General features: G+C 47.0%; 1 long non-coding RNA gene across 1 annotated transcript in view; it reads right to left on the bottom strand.

Annotated features, from left to right (window-relative positions):
* LOC121870630 overlaps positions 1-12,574 on the bottom strand; it is a 139,827-nt gene that overhangs the window by 13,111 nt on the left and 114,142 nt on the right. The window contains exon 4 of the long non-coding RNA XR_006089736.1: positions 711-806. This is a non-coding gene — a long non-coding RNA (uncharacterized LOC121870630). The remainder of the gene's footprint in view (positions 1-710; positions 807-12,574) is intronic.

Here is a 12,574-nt window from a genome sequence, read left to right on the forward strand (position 1 = left end):
CCTGTGGCACCCCACCTGTGGCACTCCACCTGTGGCACCCCACCTGTGGCACTCCACCTGTGGCACCCCACCTGTGGCACCCCATCCCTGGTATTCAACCCTTACCACCACCCCTGGCGCCTCAACCCTGGCACCCAATCTTGGCCATCCTACCCCCAGGAACCCCACCTCTGGCACTCTCAGGCACACCACCCCTGGCAGCTCTGGGGTTCACTGTGGACAACTCGCCCAGTAGTGTTGTCTCAGTGCTGAACATAATAGTGTACAGTACAGGTGTATAACATTATATTGTATCTGTATGAATAAATTACTGACAGCTGGATCGTGTTAAGTGTAGTAAAGTGTAATATATATATATATAAAATCATGCTAATTTAAATTTGTTTCGTGGCCTAAGGCTGTCTCACACACACGTCACATTAACGTTGTGCCAAACATTCGGTGACGTCACACACCGTTGCCACGCGCCGCCATAATACTCATGTAGAAATCAGATAAATAAAGCAATGTTTAACAACCAGGAAGTTTTATGACCAACTACCCTACCTGGAGTCGGTGAACTTTACACACTTTAATAATATAGTAATATAGGAGGTGAGAGAGAGAGAGAGAGAGAGAGAGAGAGAGAGAGAGAGAGAGAGGAACCACATTACCCACACAATGACAAATATTAAAACACCTACACCACTTGAAGGATGTGCACTACATACCTCATGTTGTCTTCAGTAATCACGTGTACTGCTGAAGGTTCTCTCCGCCAGGCAGGTCACTCTACACTGGCCCCTGTCTTCACGGCGGGTTACTTCCTGTAGAGAACATTATTATTATTATTATTATTATTATTATTATTATTATTATTATTTATAGATAATTTTACAGGCATCATCTGACCTTAAGAGGGAGTCTGATAAGGTCATTGAAGGCTGGGAAAGGTTTTTATGATGAACGTAACGTGTGTGTGTGTGTGTGTGTGTGTGTGTGTGTGTGTGTGTGTGTGTTATGATGATGATAAGCGTGGTTTCACATAATACTGGAGTGCGTCAAGGATACCTGGTTTCACCTCGGAAATATAATGTGAATAATGATGAAGCAACACGAGATGTGAGAGTTAGTAAAGGTGACTGAGAAATGCAACTGAGACACACACACACACACACACACACACACACACACACACACACACACACACACACACACACACACACACACACACACACACACACACACACAGGGGAAATTGTTACATCCCCTATAATGTCGATGTTGAACCGCAGTGTGAGGAAGAGTTGGAGAGAATACAGTTTATGTCGATAAGTTTAGCAGAAGAACAATACAGGTAAATGTCTGACAGGTAAAGACATTCTCAATACACATGTGATGCTACACTCGGCGAAGATCTGGAGCAAGTTTCTCTTTTCTAACTAATAAATAACATAGGAAGAGTTCAGCCCATCAAATCTACTCACCGTGGCCTGGCTTTGAGCACGAGTCCAAGCTTTACTGAAATAATTTTAGCTTAAGTCCTGATCAACCTGTCATGGTAAGGCTTAAAATGTGATGATGAGATGATGGTGTTGTCAAAATATTAGGCTGTACTTTGTAATATCATGACTCTTTCTGAATGGTGTGTGTGTGTGTGTGTGTGTGTGTGCGAAGTCTTCCTGTAGAGATGAGAATATCTGTTGTCTGCCAGAGTGAATAATCTACGGAAGTTGATATGCACTGTGTAAGACATCAAGAGAATTTGGTTAATTGACAGAAAAAGAAATGAAGATATCAAGGTTGAAGTCTCTGGATACAGCTAAATGGATGAGAGTACACTGAGGTGGTATTGATTAATGAGGTGCTAGGCAGATGAGAGATCAATAGATTGTCTTGATAACATAACAAGACCAAGACCCAGAAACAGGGACAGTCACGTAAAGGGCCTTCACGCTAGGTCAGACAAGAGGCAGGACTGAAGAAGTGTATGGTAGGGTCATATCGTAGTCTCCATAGTGAATTAATATCAATTAGAGTGAATACGTCTGATGACCAAGAATTTACTTCATGTGTTACGTATGCATAGGGATGTGAGGAAGTGTGGGTTATGTTTACACACACACACGCACACGCACGCACACACACACACACACACACACACACACACACACACGCACACGCACGCACACACACACACACACACACACACAAATAATAACACCATCAACCTTTCAAAAGTGTACAATAGGTCCCTGTTATCCGGAGCCCATCACCTGTGTTCCCAGACAGGCAAGTCATTAAGGTGTTGGCAAGATGTTCCCTCAAACCGCTCAATTATTGCTGTGAACCAGAAGCTAATACCTAGCTGTTGGCGTTCCTTCCTCACCACCCAGTATCTCCCACAGTCCACAGCTGCACCACCTTCCATAGTACACAGCTGCACCACCTTCCACAGTACACAGCTGCACCATCTTCCACAGTACACAGCTGCACCACCTCCCACAGTTAACTCCCACAGCTGTACCATTCCCGATAGTCCCACAGCTGCACCTCCTGCCACAGCCTACAGCTACCTGACATAGTGAGTTAGGAAGTATCTAAAAAAATATTAGCACATGTAAGGATCTAGTTATAAAATACCCGCTAGTTATAGTGCTAATATAGTATTAGTTCAAGTTACAGTGTCTACTACAGTGACTTACAGTGAACCATGACACCAAATGAAGGTTTGACGGTAGAACTGCACATCACGAGGCAGCTGTAAGCCTTAACAAGCTAACTAACGAGGATGAAGTTATAGCTTGAACAAGGGAAGATGTGTATCAGTATCCTAAATAAAAAAAGACAGACAGACAGACAGACAGACAGACAGACATAAAGAGAAAGATAGACAAGAAGTCACAAGAAGAAAGAGACAAACAGACAGTCAGAAAGAGAGAGAACGGGAGAAACAGAAAGAGAGAACTACGTTGAATAAGGAAAGACAATACTTCTGTTAGTGATGCGGCGGCCGAGTGGAAACAACGCTCGGGTCCTGCCCTAAAGGTCCCTGGTTTACACTGATCACCCCAGGTTAATCTAACACCGCCAACTTGTGTACCGAAAGAAGGCTTAGTCTACAATTTGTTATACTCACACTGCCATTATGAGACCCTCTTTTATTTCTTCATGTTTTTATTAATCCTAAGTTACTAAATGTTAAGTCAATGAGGAGAGACTAAACACGCGTCTTGCCAGTTGCTGCAGCATCATCTTACATTTCCCAGCCAGGAGCATGAGAGGCCCCGAGTCTTGGGAAGATGACCGGAAGTGGTGGTTGTCACATGAGCCTGGTGACTCTGGGTTCCTTAGCTGCCCTCCGTTACCTTCCCTCCTCTGTGTTGTCCCTACACGGCCGCTGGAGGAACACTAATAGCAAAGACTTGGGTCCTCTCAGATGCCCTCGTAAGCCGACGGTTGGTACGAGGTGATGGATCTATCAGGAGTGTGGCTCATAAGTACAGTAACTAAAAGTACTTACTGATAAGAATAAGTGACGAGATATCCCTGAGTAAATACAGTGATGGAAGTCTTCTGGTGAGGTAATCATTGTCCACTTAGATGTTTACATGACTTACATATACGAGTTCAATTGTTCAGCAGTAAAGTAAGGTTGCGTCCCGACCATGACTCCAAGGATAACTGAAGCAGTAATGGCCAGAGATCTAACACAGTCTACCAAAGTAAAATTTGAAGTAAGGGTGATACCTAAAATCCCTCTGTTGTGGTGATGGTGTTATAATATATGTACAGTGTCGCGACTCTTATGATATATTATGCATTTCATTTTATTTCCATTGAATGAGACCATGATGGACGAGCCCCTAAAATGTGTGTACACGATGAGGCTGTCTGGTGACTAGTGCTGGAATTCTTTTGTGACTCAGACAGTTATAATGGGTAATCTCTGGTGTGTTCAATCATCTGTACAAGAACAAACTTGGTCACTAGCGTTACAGTCACTAGTGTTACTCTCTAGAACAAGGTGAGCCAAGACATTATCTCCTACCAGGGCCACACACACACACACACACACACACACACACACACAACTGTGGGAATAACACCTTGGCCAATTAGTACAGGTAAGTTCACACAAAAGTGGAGTGTTTATGTCCCAGCAGACACCTTCCTCCAATACTCGTGGCTGTGGGATCACGCCAAAGCTCTATACTATTGATCATGTTCAGAGTTGATCATGTAGAGATATGATCAGGGTTAAAAGATGATCAAGTACAGAGGCGATTATGCCCACACTGGTCACGTGGATTGGGCCACACTGGTCAGGTGTTGGACCAAACTGGTCAGGTGTAGGACCAAAATTGTCACGTGGAAGGGTCAGGTGTTGAACGACACTGGCCACGTGGACGGGTTAGGTGTAGAACCACACTGGCCACATGGACGGGTTAGGTGTAGAACCACACTGGCCACATGGACGGGTTAGGTGTAGAACGACACTGGCCACATGGACGGGTTAGGTGTAGAACGACACTGGCCACGTGGACGGGTTAGGTGTAGAACCACACTGGCCACGTGGACGGGTTAGGTGTAGAACCACACTGGCCACATGGACGGGTTAGGTGTAGAACCACATTGGCTACGTGGACGGGTCAGGTGTTGAACCAAACTGGCCACATGGACGGGGTCAGGTGATGAACCTGTTACGAGTTGGGGATTTAGAATATAGTTAAAAGTCTACCCAGATCCCAACAAGCAACAACAAAAAAAAAACCAAAGACAATCGGACTATAAAAGGGTAGACAAAGGATGCGAGTTTTTGTTGTGTATAATAAAGTACCATAAATTCCTAAACAAAAATATTCAGCTTTCTATAATTTACCCTTAACCATACTTAACCTAAACATTAACAGTATATACATATTTATACAACATACAACAATACTGAAGCAAGTGGACGTGGGGAGGCAACATAAGATTACAAATACTTAAGTGCGGAGCTGAGATGGCTGACGAGTAAGGCTGAGTATTGTAGAAGACGGTAGGTAGTCACTGTGCCGTAGGTTTCCAGGATAGGTGATCCTGTGGTCACTTCCCAGAGTGAACTGAACTCTCCTCGAACTGGAGCCGATGAAGAAGACTTGTAGGAGGTGACGCAACAACCAGGATATGGAGAAAGGAAACCCCGGAGTGGTAACTAAGACTAGTCATACTCGTGTTTCGTCCCTAGATGGCGTTGCTCGTGGTGCTGGGTAGGTAGATCAGGACAATAGATGGCGTAGTTCGTAGTGCTGGGTAGGTAGATTATGACAATTGGTGGCGGGGTTCGTAACAAACCCCATTGGCCACACTGATCGTGGTGTTCAGGTAAATGACTGACTCACGCCTCGGTGTTGGCCACTCGGTCATGGTCGATCTCAACACGACTCTCGAGTACAAATAAAAAACATTTTTTAAGACATATTTTCTCCACAAAGACACAGTTGGTGTTTGTTGTTCACACGATTTAAAACAGAATTCATCTTATGTTTGTTTGTTTAGTTGTAACTTCTATGACGCCTTAATTATTTGTTTACAACTCCGCTCTCATGACTGTCCCTCACTCACTAACAGAGCCTAAAGAGCCCCCCCCCACTAGTGAGACCCTCCCTCACCTCACCCTAGTGGGGACGGGGACAACTAAACAACTAAACTTCACTTGTTTAGCCTCGTCAGCCCTTCAGTACAGTCATTGTCATTCACTCACTGGCAAAGAATATTCATTATTTTTATACTGCCACTTTTGAAAATGCGTGTGTGTGCGTGTGTGTGTGTGTGTGTGTGTGTGTGTGTGTGTAATACCTTTTTTAATAATTAACGCTTTTCCTTTTTCATTTTTATTGAAAGAAACCGTTAATTGGTATTACCTAGCTGTGTGTGTGTGTGCGCGTGTGTGTGTGTGTGTGCGCGCGTGTGTGTGCGTGTGTGTGTGTGTCCTTCAACTGGTTATGTCACACTCACCTTTTTTAAGTTTATTTTCGCTTTTCCTTTTTCATTTTTATTGATGTATTTATCTGCCTCACCATCATTCTCTCTCTCCTTCCCTCACCATCATTCTCTCTCTCCTTCCCTCACCATCATTCTCTCTCTCCTTCCCTCACCATCATTCTCTCTCCCCTTCCCTCACCATCATTCTCTCTCTCCTTCCCTCACCATCATTCTCTCTCTCCTTCCCTCACCATCATTCTCTCTCTCCTTCCCTCACCATCATTACTCTCTTTCCTTCCATCACCATCATTCTCTCTCCATCCCCTCACCATCATTCTCTCTCTCCTTCCCTCACCATCATTCTCTCTCTCCTTCCTCACCATCATTCTCTCTCTCCTTCCCTCACCATCATTCTCTCTCCATCCCCTCACCATCATTCTCTCCCCTTCCCTCACCATCATTCTCTATCTCCTTCCCTCACCATCATTCTCTCCTTCAAAACCTTAAGCCACTCCTCTAACCCCCCCCCCCTCCCTCATGACAACATATGAACAATTTATCATAATGTGCCTCTCTCCCTCTCTCCCTCCCTCCCTCCCCCCCTCCACTTCTCCTTCGCAACCAAGCACAATGACGTCATCTTCCTCCCCCTCTCTCTCTCTCTCTCTCTCTCTCTCTCTCTCTCTCTAATTTCCAATCGCCAGTTCTTGGTTTATTGGACTGGGAGGGTGGGAAGGGTGGGAAGGAGGAAGTTTGAGGGAAGGAACGAGGGAAAGGAAAAGGAGCTAAGAGAGAAAGAGGGGGAGGGAAATGGGGAGGAGCTGGAAGGGAAAGAAGGAGGGTAGAGGGAGAGGAGGAGGAGTGGGGTGAGGCTCTAACAAAGACACAATAAATTAAAATGTTCACTCCTGACCCACCAAGACCTGAGGGTGTGAAATACCTGGTGTGAGTCCTCTGTAATACTCCAAAAGTAGGATTCTCCTGTTATACCTGTGTCCCTCCTTGTTGCACCAGACCTTCCTTGTGGTTACCTAAAGAAGTCCTCTGTAATACCTGGTGAGTCCCTCCTCAGCCTGCAGCCCTCTAAACACTCAAGGTCCTCCTGTCACCTGGTTTGAGTCCCTCCTGTAAGCACTCTGGGTGTGGAGTCCTCTCCTTGTTATAATTTGGGAACCACCCAGAGTCCTCCTTGTTATACCTTGGTGGTCTTCCTTGTTATAATTTGTGAGTCCTCCACCTGGTGTGAGTCCCTCCTTGTAAAGACTTGGTAGAGTCCCTCCTGACATACCTGGTGAGTCCTCTTATATACCCAGGAGTCCCTCCCTGTAATGTTCTGGTGTGAGTCCCTCCTGTAATACCTGTGCATCCTCTCCTTGTTATACCCAGAAGTCCTCTAATACCTGGTCAGAGTCCCTTCCTTGTAATACCCAGAGTCCTCCTCTCAGTAGCACGGCACCTGGTGAGTCCCCTCCCAGAAATACCTTACGAGTCCTTCCTTGTAGTTGAGCCTGGGTGGTCCTCCTGAACACTCTGGTGAGTCCCTCCCTGTAACACTTGGCTGTGAGGTCCTCTGTAACACTCCAAAAGAGTCCTCCTTGTTATACCTGGTGAGTCCTCCTTGTAATACCCATGAGTCCCCCTCAGTAATTACTGGTGTGAGTCCCTCCTTGCTGGTACCTGTGGAGTCCCTCCAGGCCAGCTCCAGAGTCGCCCTGTAACACCTGGTGTGAGTCCCTCCATGCACTCTGTGTCCTCCTTGCACACCTGGGGGTGAGTCCCTCCTTGTAATACCTGGGTGGAACCTCCTCAGCAATGGTGAGTCCCTCCTTGTAATACCTGTGATTCTCCATGTAATACTCAAGAGTCCCTCCCTTGTACCACCTGCAAGAGGTCCTCCCTGTAATAACGGTGAGTCCCTCCTGTTATACCCAAGTAGGAAACCTCTGGGAAGCACTCCAGTGAGTCCTCCCTTGCACACCTGTGAGTCCTCCCAATACCTGTGAGTCCTCCCCTTGTACACCTGGCTGTGAGTCCTCCTTGTACACCAAAGGAAGTCCTCCCTGTTATGATCTAAAGAGTCCTTTGTATACCTGTGAGTCCTCCTTGTATTACCCGTGAGTCCCTCCCTGGGGTTAATTCTGTTGTGAGTCCCTTCTGACACCTGGTGAGTCCCTCCTTGTATGTGAGTCTCCCTTGTGGCACACCCATGAGTCCCTCTTGCAATACCTGTGGTCCTCTGTGAGTCCCTCTCAGAAGCAATGGGTGGAGTCCCTCCTGTAAAGTACCCCAGCTGGGAGTCCTTTCTCACACTGTGGAGTCCCTCTTGAAGGCCCAGCTGTGGAGTCCCCATGGTAAGAATTCATGGGAGTCCTTCTTGTATGTAACTGCTGGGAGTCCCCAACACTTGTGAGTTCCTCCTGTGAAGAATGGTATCCTCTCACAGCACTCCCAGAGTCCTCCTGTACACTCTATGAGTCCTTTGTATGGTTTGTGAGTCTCTGTACAGAGTCCTTTCCTTGTACACTTGTGGTTTCCTGTATGCCTGGTGTGAGTCCTTGCTTGTAAGAATTGTCAGAGTCCTTCTGTATAACTCACAGAGTCTTTCCATGGACGGTGGAGTCCTCCTGCCACCTGTGGAGTCCTTCCACACCCAGTCGAGTCCCTTCTGTAATACCTGTGAGCCTTCATACTCTGGTGAGTCCTCTTGCACACTTCCATAGAGTCCTTCTGTAATACCTGTGGGAGTCCTTCCTCAAATACCTGTGAGTCCTCCCTGTAATACCTGTCAGAGTCCTCTGTAATACCTGGTGTGGAGTCCTTCATAAATGGTGAGTCCTCTTGTACATCAAGAGTCCTTCCTGTAATTACTGGGAGTCTTCTCATGGCCCAGAGTCTCTTGAACATTCTGTGAGTCTCCTTGTACATCGGGAAACCTTCTGTTATACTCTGTAGTCCCTCTCAATACCTAGGAGTCTCTCAAACTTGGAGTCTTCCTTGTATACCTATGAGTCCTCTGTTACTTCCGGTGATTCCCTTGTACACCTATGGAGTCCCTCCTTGAAGGCAGAGTCCCGGCACCTGTGAGTCCCTCCTATACCCAGAGCCCTTGTACACTAAAACCCTTTCCCTAGCTACCTAGAGTCTCCTTGTACATTTTGGGTTAGAGTCCTCTCCTTGTAATAACCAAAAAGGAGTCCCTTCCTCATACCCAGAGTCCTCCTGTACAGACCTGGTGAGTCCCTTCCTGTATACCCATGGGGAGTCCTTGTAATAGCCCATGAGTCCGTTCTTGTAATACCTGTGAGTCCTCCAGGCACCATGGAGTCCTCTGTAATACCTGTTGTGAGTCCCTCTGTACACTGTGGAGTCTCTCAGACACATCGGAAGCAGAGTCCTTCTGTAATACCTGTGGATTCCTTGTGAGTTACCTACAGAGTCCTTCTTGCAAGGCCCAGAGTCCCTTCAATGCCCAATAGAGTCCCCATTGTAATAATCAATAGAGTCCTTCAGGTTAACTGTCAGAGTCCCTCCTGGCAACGCAGAGTTCCTTGTAATGCCTGGTTTGAGTCCTGCTTGTAATAACTGGTTGTGAGTCCCTTCTTGTAATAACTGTTGTGAGTCCCTCCTTGTAATACCTGGTGTGAGTTCCTCCTTGTAATACCTGGTGTGAGTCCCTCCTTGTAATACCTGGTGTGAGTCCCTCCTTGTAATACCTGGTGTGAGTCCTCCTTGCTGTAATACCTGGTGTGAGTCCCTCCTTGTAATACCTGGTTGTGAGTCCCTTCCTGTAATACCTGGGTGAGTCCCTCCTTGTAATGCCTGGTGTGAGTCCCTGCTTGTAATAACTGGTTGGCAGGTCCCTTCTTGTAATAACTGTTGTGAGTCCCTCCTTATAATACCTGGTGAGTCCTCCTTGTAATACCTTGGTGAGTCCCTCCTTTAATACCTGGTTGGAGTCCCTTCTGTAATACCTTGTGAGTCCTCCTTGTTATTACCTGGAGTCCTCCTTGTAATACCTGGTGGGAGTCCCTCTGTAATACCTGGTAGTCTCCTTGAAATACCTGTGAGTCCTCCTTGTAATATGGCTGAGTCCCTCTTGTAATACCTGGGAGTCCTCCTTGTTATACCTGGTGTGGAGTCCTCCTTGTAATACCTGTTAGAGTCCTCCTTGTAATTGGTGAGTCCTCCTGTTATACCTGGTGTGAGTCCCTCCTTGTAATACCTGGTGTGAGTCCCTCCTTGTAATACCTGGTGAGTCCCTCCTGTTATGTCCTGGGGTGAGTCCCTCCTGTAATACCTGTGAGTCCTCCTGTAAACCTGTGAGTCCCTCCTTGTAATACCTGGTGAGTCCCTCCAATACCCTGGTGTGATTCCTCCTTGTAATACCTGGTGTGAGTCCCTCCTTGTAATAGCCTGGTGAGTCCCTCCTTGTACACCTGGTGTGGTCCTCCTGTTATACCTTGTGAGTCCCTCCTTGTAATACCTGGTGTCCTCCCCGATACCTGGTGAGTCCCTGTAATACCTGGTTGAGTCCCTCCTTGTAAACTGGTGTGAGTCCCTCCTTGTTATACCTAGAGTCCCTCCTTGTAATACCTGGTGTGAGTCCCTTGTAATACCTGGTGTGAGTCCCTCTGTAATACCTGGTGTGAGTCCGTTCTTGTAATACCTGGTGTGACCCTCCTGTAATACCTGGTGAGTCCTCCTTGTAATACCTGGTGTGAGTCCCTCCTTGTAATACCTGGTGAGTCCTCCTTGTAATACCTGGTTAGAGTCCTCTTGTAATACCCTGTGTGAGTCCCTCCTTGTAATACCTGGTTGAGTCCCTCCTGTAATACCTGGTGAGACCTCCTTGTAATGCCTGGTTGTGAGTCCCGCTTGTAATAACTGGTTGTGAGTCCCTCTTGTAAACTGGTGTGAGTCCCTCCTGTAATACCTGGTGAGTTCCTCCTTATACCTGGTGTGAGTCCCTGTAATACCTGGTGAGTCCTCCTTGTAATACCTGGTGTGAGTCCTCCTGTAATACCTGGTGTGAGTCCTCCTTGTAATACCTGGTTGTGAGTCCCTCTGTAATACCTGGTGAGTCCCTGTAATGCCTGGTGAGTCCTGCTTGTAATAACTGCTGTGAGTCCCTTCTTGTAATCCAAGCTGGAGTCCCTCCTTATAATACCTGGTGAGTCCTCCTTGTAATACCTGGTGAGTCCCTCCTTGTAATACCTGGGAGTCCCTTCTGTAGGTCAACTGCTTGTGAAGCCTCCTTGTAATACCTGGTGAGACCCTCCTGTAATGCCTGGTGGAGTCCCTGCTTGTAATAACTGGTTGTGAGTCCCTCCTTGTAATAACTGTTGTGATCCTCCCTCCTTAATACCTGGTGAGTCCCTCCTTGTAATACCTGCTGTGAGTCCCTTCTGTAATACCTGGTGTGAGTCCCTCCAATTGTAGATCCCTCCTGTAATACCTGTGTGAGTCCTCCAATACCTCTGTGAGTCCCTCCTTGTTATTCCGGTGAGTCCCCCATTATACCTGGTGTGAGTCCTCCTGTACCTGGTGAGTCCTCCTTGTAATACCTGGTGTGAGTCTCCTTGTTATACCTGGTGAGTCCCTCCTTAATACCTGGTTGTGAGTCCCTTCTTGTAATACCTGGTGAGTCCCTCCTTGTTATACACCTGGTGAGTCCCTCCAATACCTGGGTGAGTCCTCCTTGTAATACCTGGTGTGAGTCCCTCCTGAAATACCTGGTGTGAGTCCCTCCTGTAATACCTGGTTGGAGTCCCTCTTGTAATACCTGGTGAGTCCCTCCTTGTTATACCTGGTGAGTCCCTCCTGTAATACCTGTTGTGAGTCCTCCTGTAATTACTGTGAGTCCCTCCTTGTTATACCTGGTGTGAGTCCTCCTTGTAATACCTGGTGTGAGTCCCTCTGTAATACCTGGTGTGAGTCCTCCTTGTTATACCTGGTGTGAGTCCCTCCTTGTAATACCTGGTGTGAGTCCTCTGTACCTGGTTTGAGTCCTCCTGTAATACCTGGTGTGAGTCCCTCTTGTAATACCTGGTGATTCTCCTGTAATACTGGTGTGAGTCCCTCCTTGTAATACCTGGTGAGTCCTCCTGTAATACCTGGTGAGTCCCTCCTTGTAATACCTGGTGTGACCTCCTGTACCTGGTGTGGAGTCCCTCTACCTGGTGAGTCCCTCCTGTAATACCTGTGAGTCCTCCTGTAATACCTGGTTGTGAGTCCTCCTTGTAATACCTGGTGTGAGTCCCTCCTATACCTGGTGTGATGAGTCCCTCCTTGTTATACCTGGTGTAGTCCTCACTGTAATACCTGGTGTGAGTCCCTCCTTGTAATACCTGGTGTGAGTCCCTCCTTGTAATACCTGGTGTGAGTCCTCGCCTTTAATACCTGGTGTGATTCCCTGTATAATACCTAGCGTGAGTCCTCCTTGTAATACCTGGTGTGAGTCCCTCATGTAATACCTGGTGTGAGTCCACTCCTTGTTATACCTGGTGTGAGTCCTCTTGTAATACCTGGTGCTGAGTCCTCCTTAACAATACGTTGGCAGAATTCCCTCGCCCCAGCAATACCTGGTTGTAGTCCCTCGCCCGTAATAACTGGTGTGAGTCCCTCGCTG

The sequence above is a fragment of the Homarus americanus genome, unplaced genomic scaffold, assembly GCF_018991925.1.
Source record: "Homarus americanus isolate GMGI-L3 unplaced genomic scaffold, GMGI_Hamer_2.0 scaffold56333, whole genome shotgun sequence".
Taxonomy (NCBI): domain Eukaryota; kingdom Metazoa; phylum Arthropoda; class Malacostraca; order Decapoda; family Nephropidae; genus Homarus; species Homarus americanus.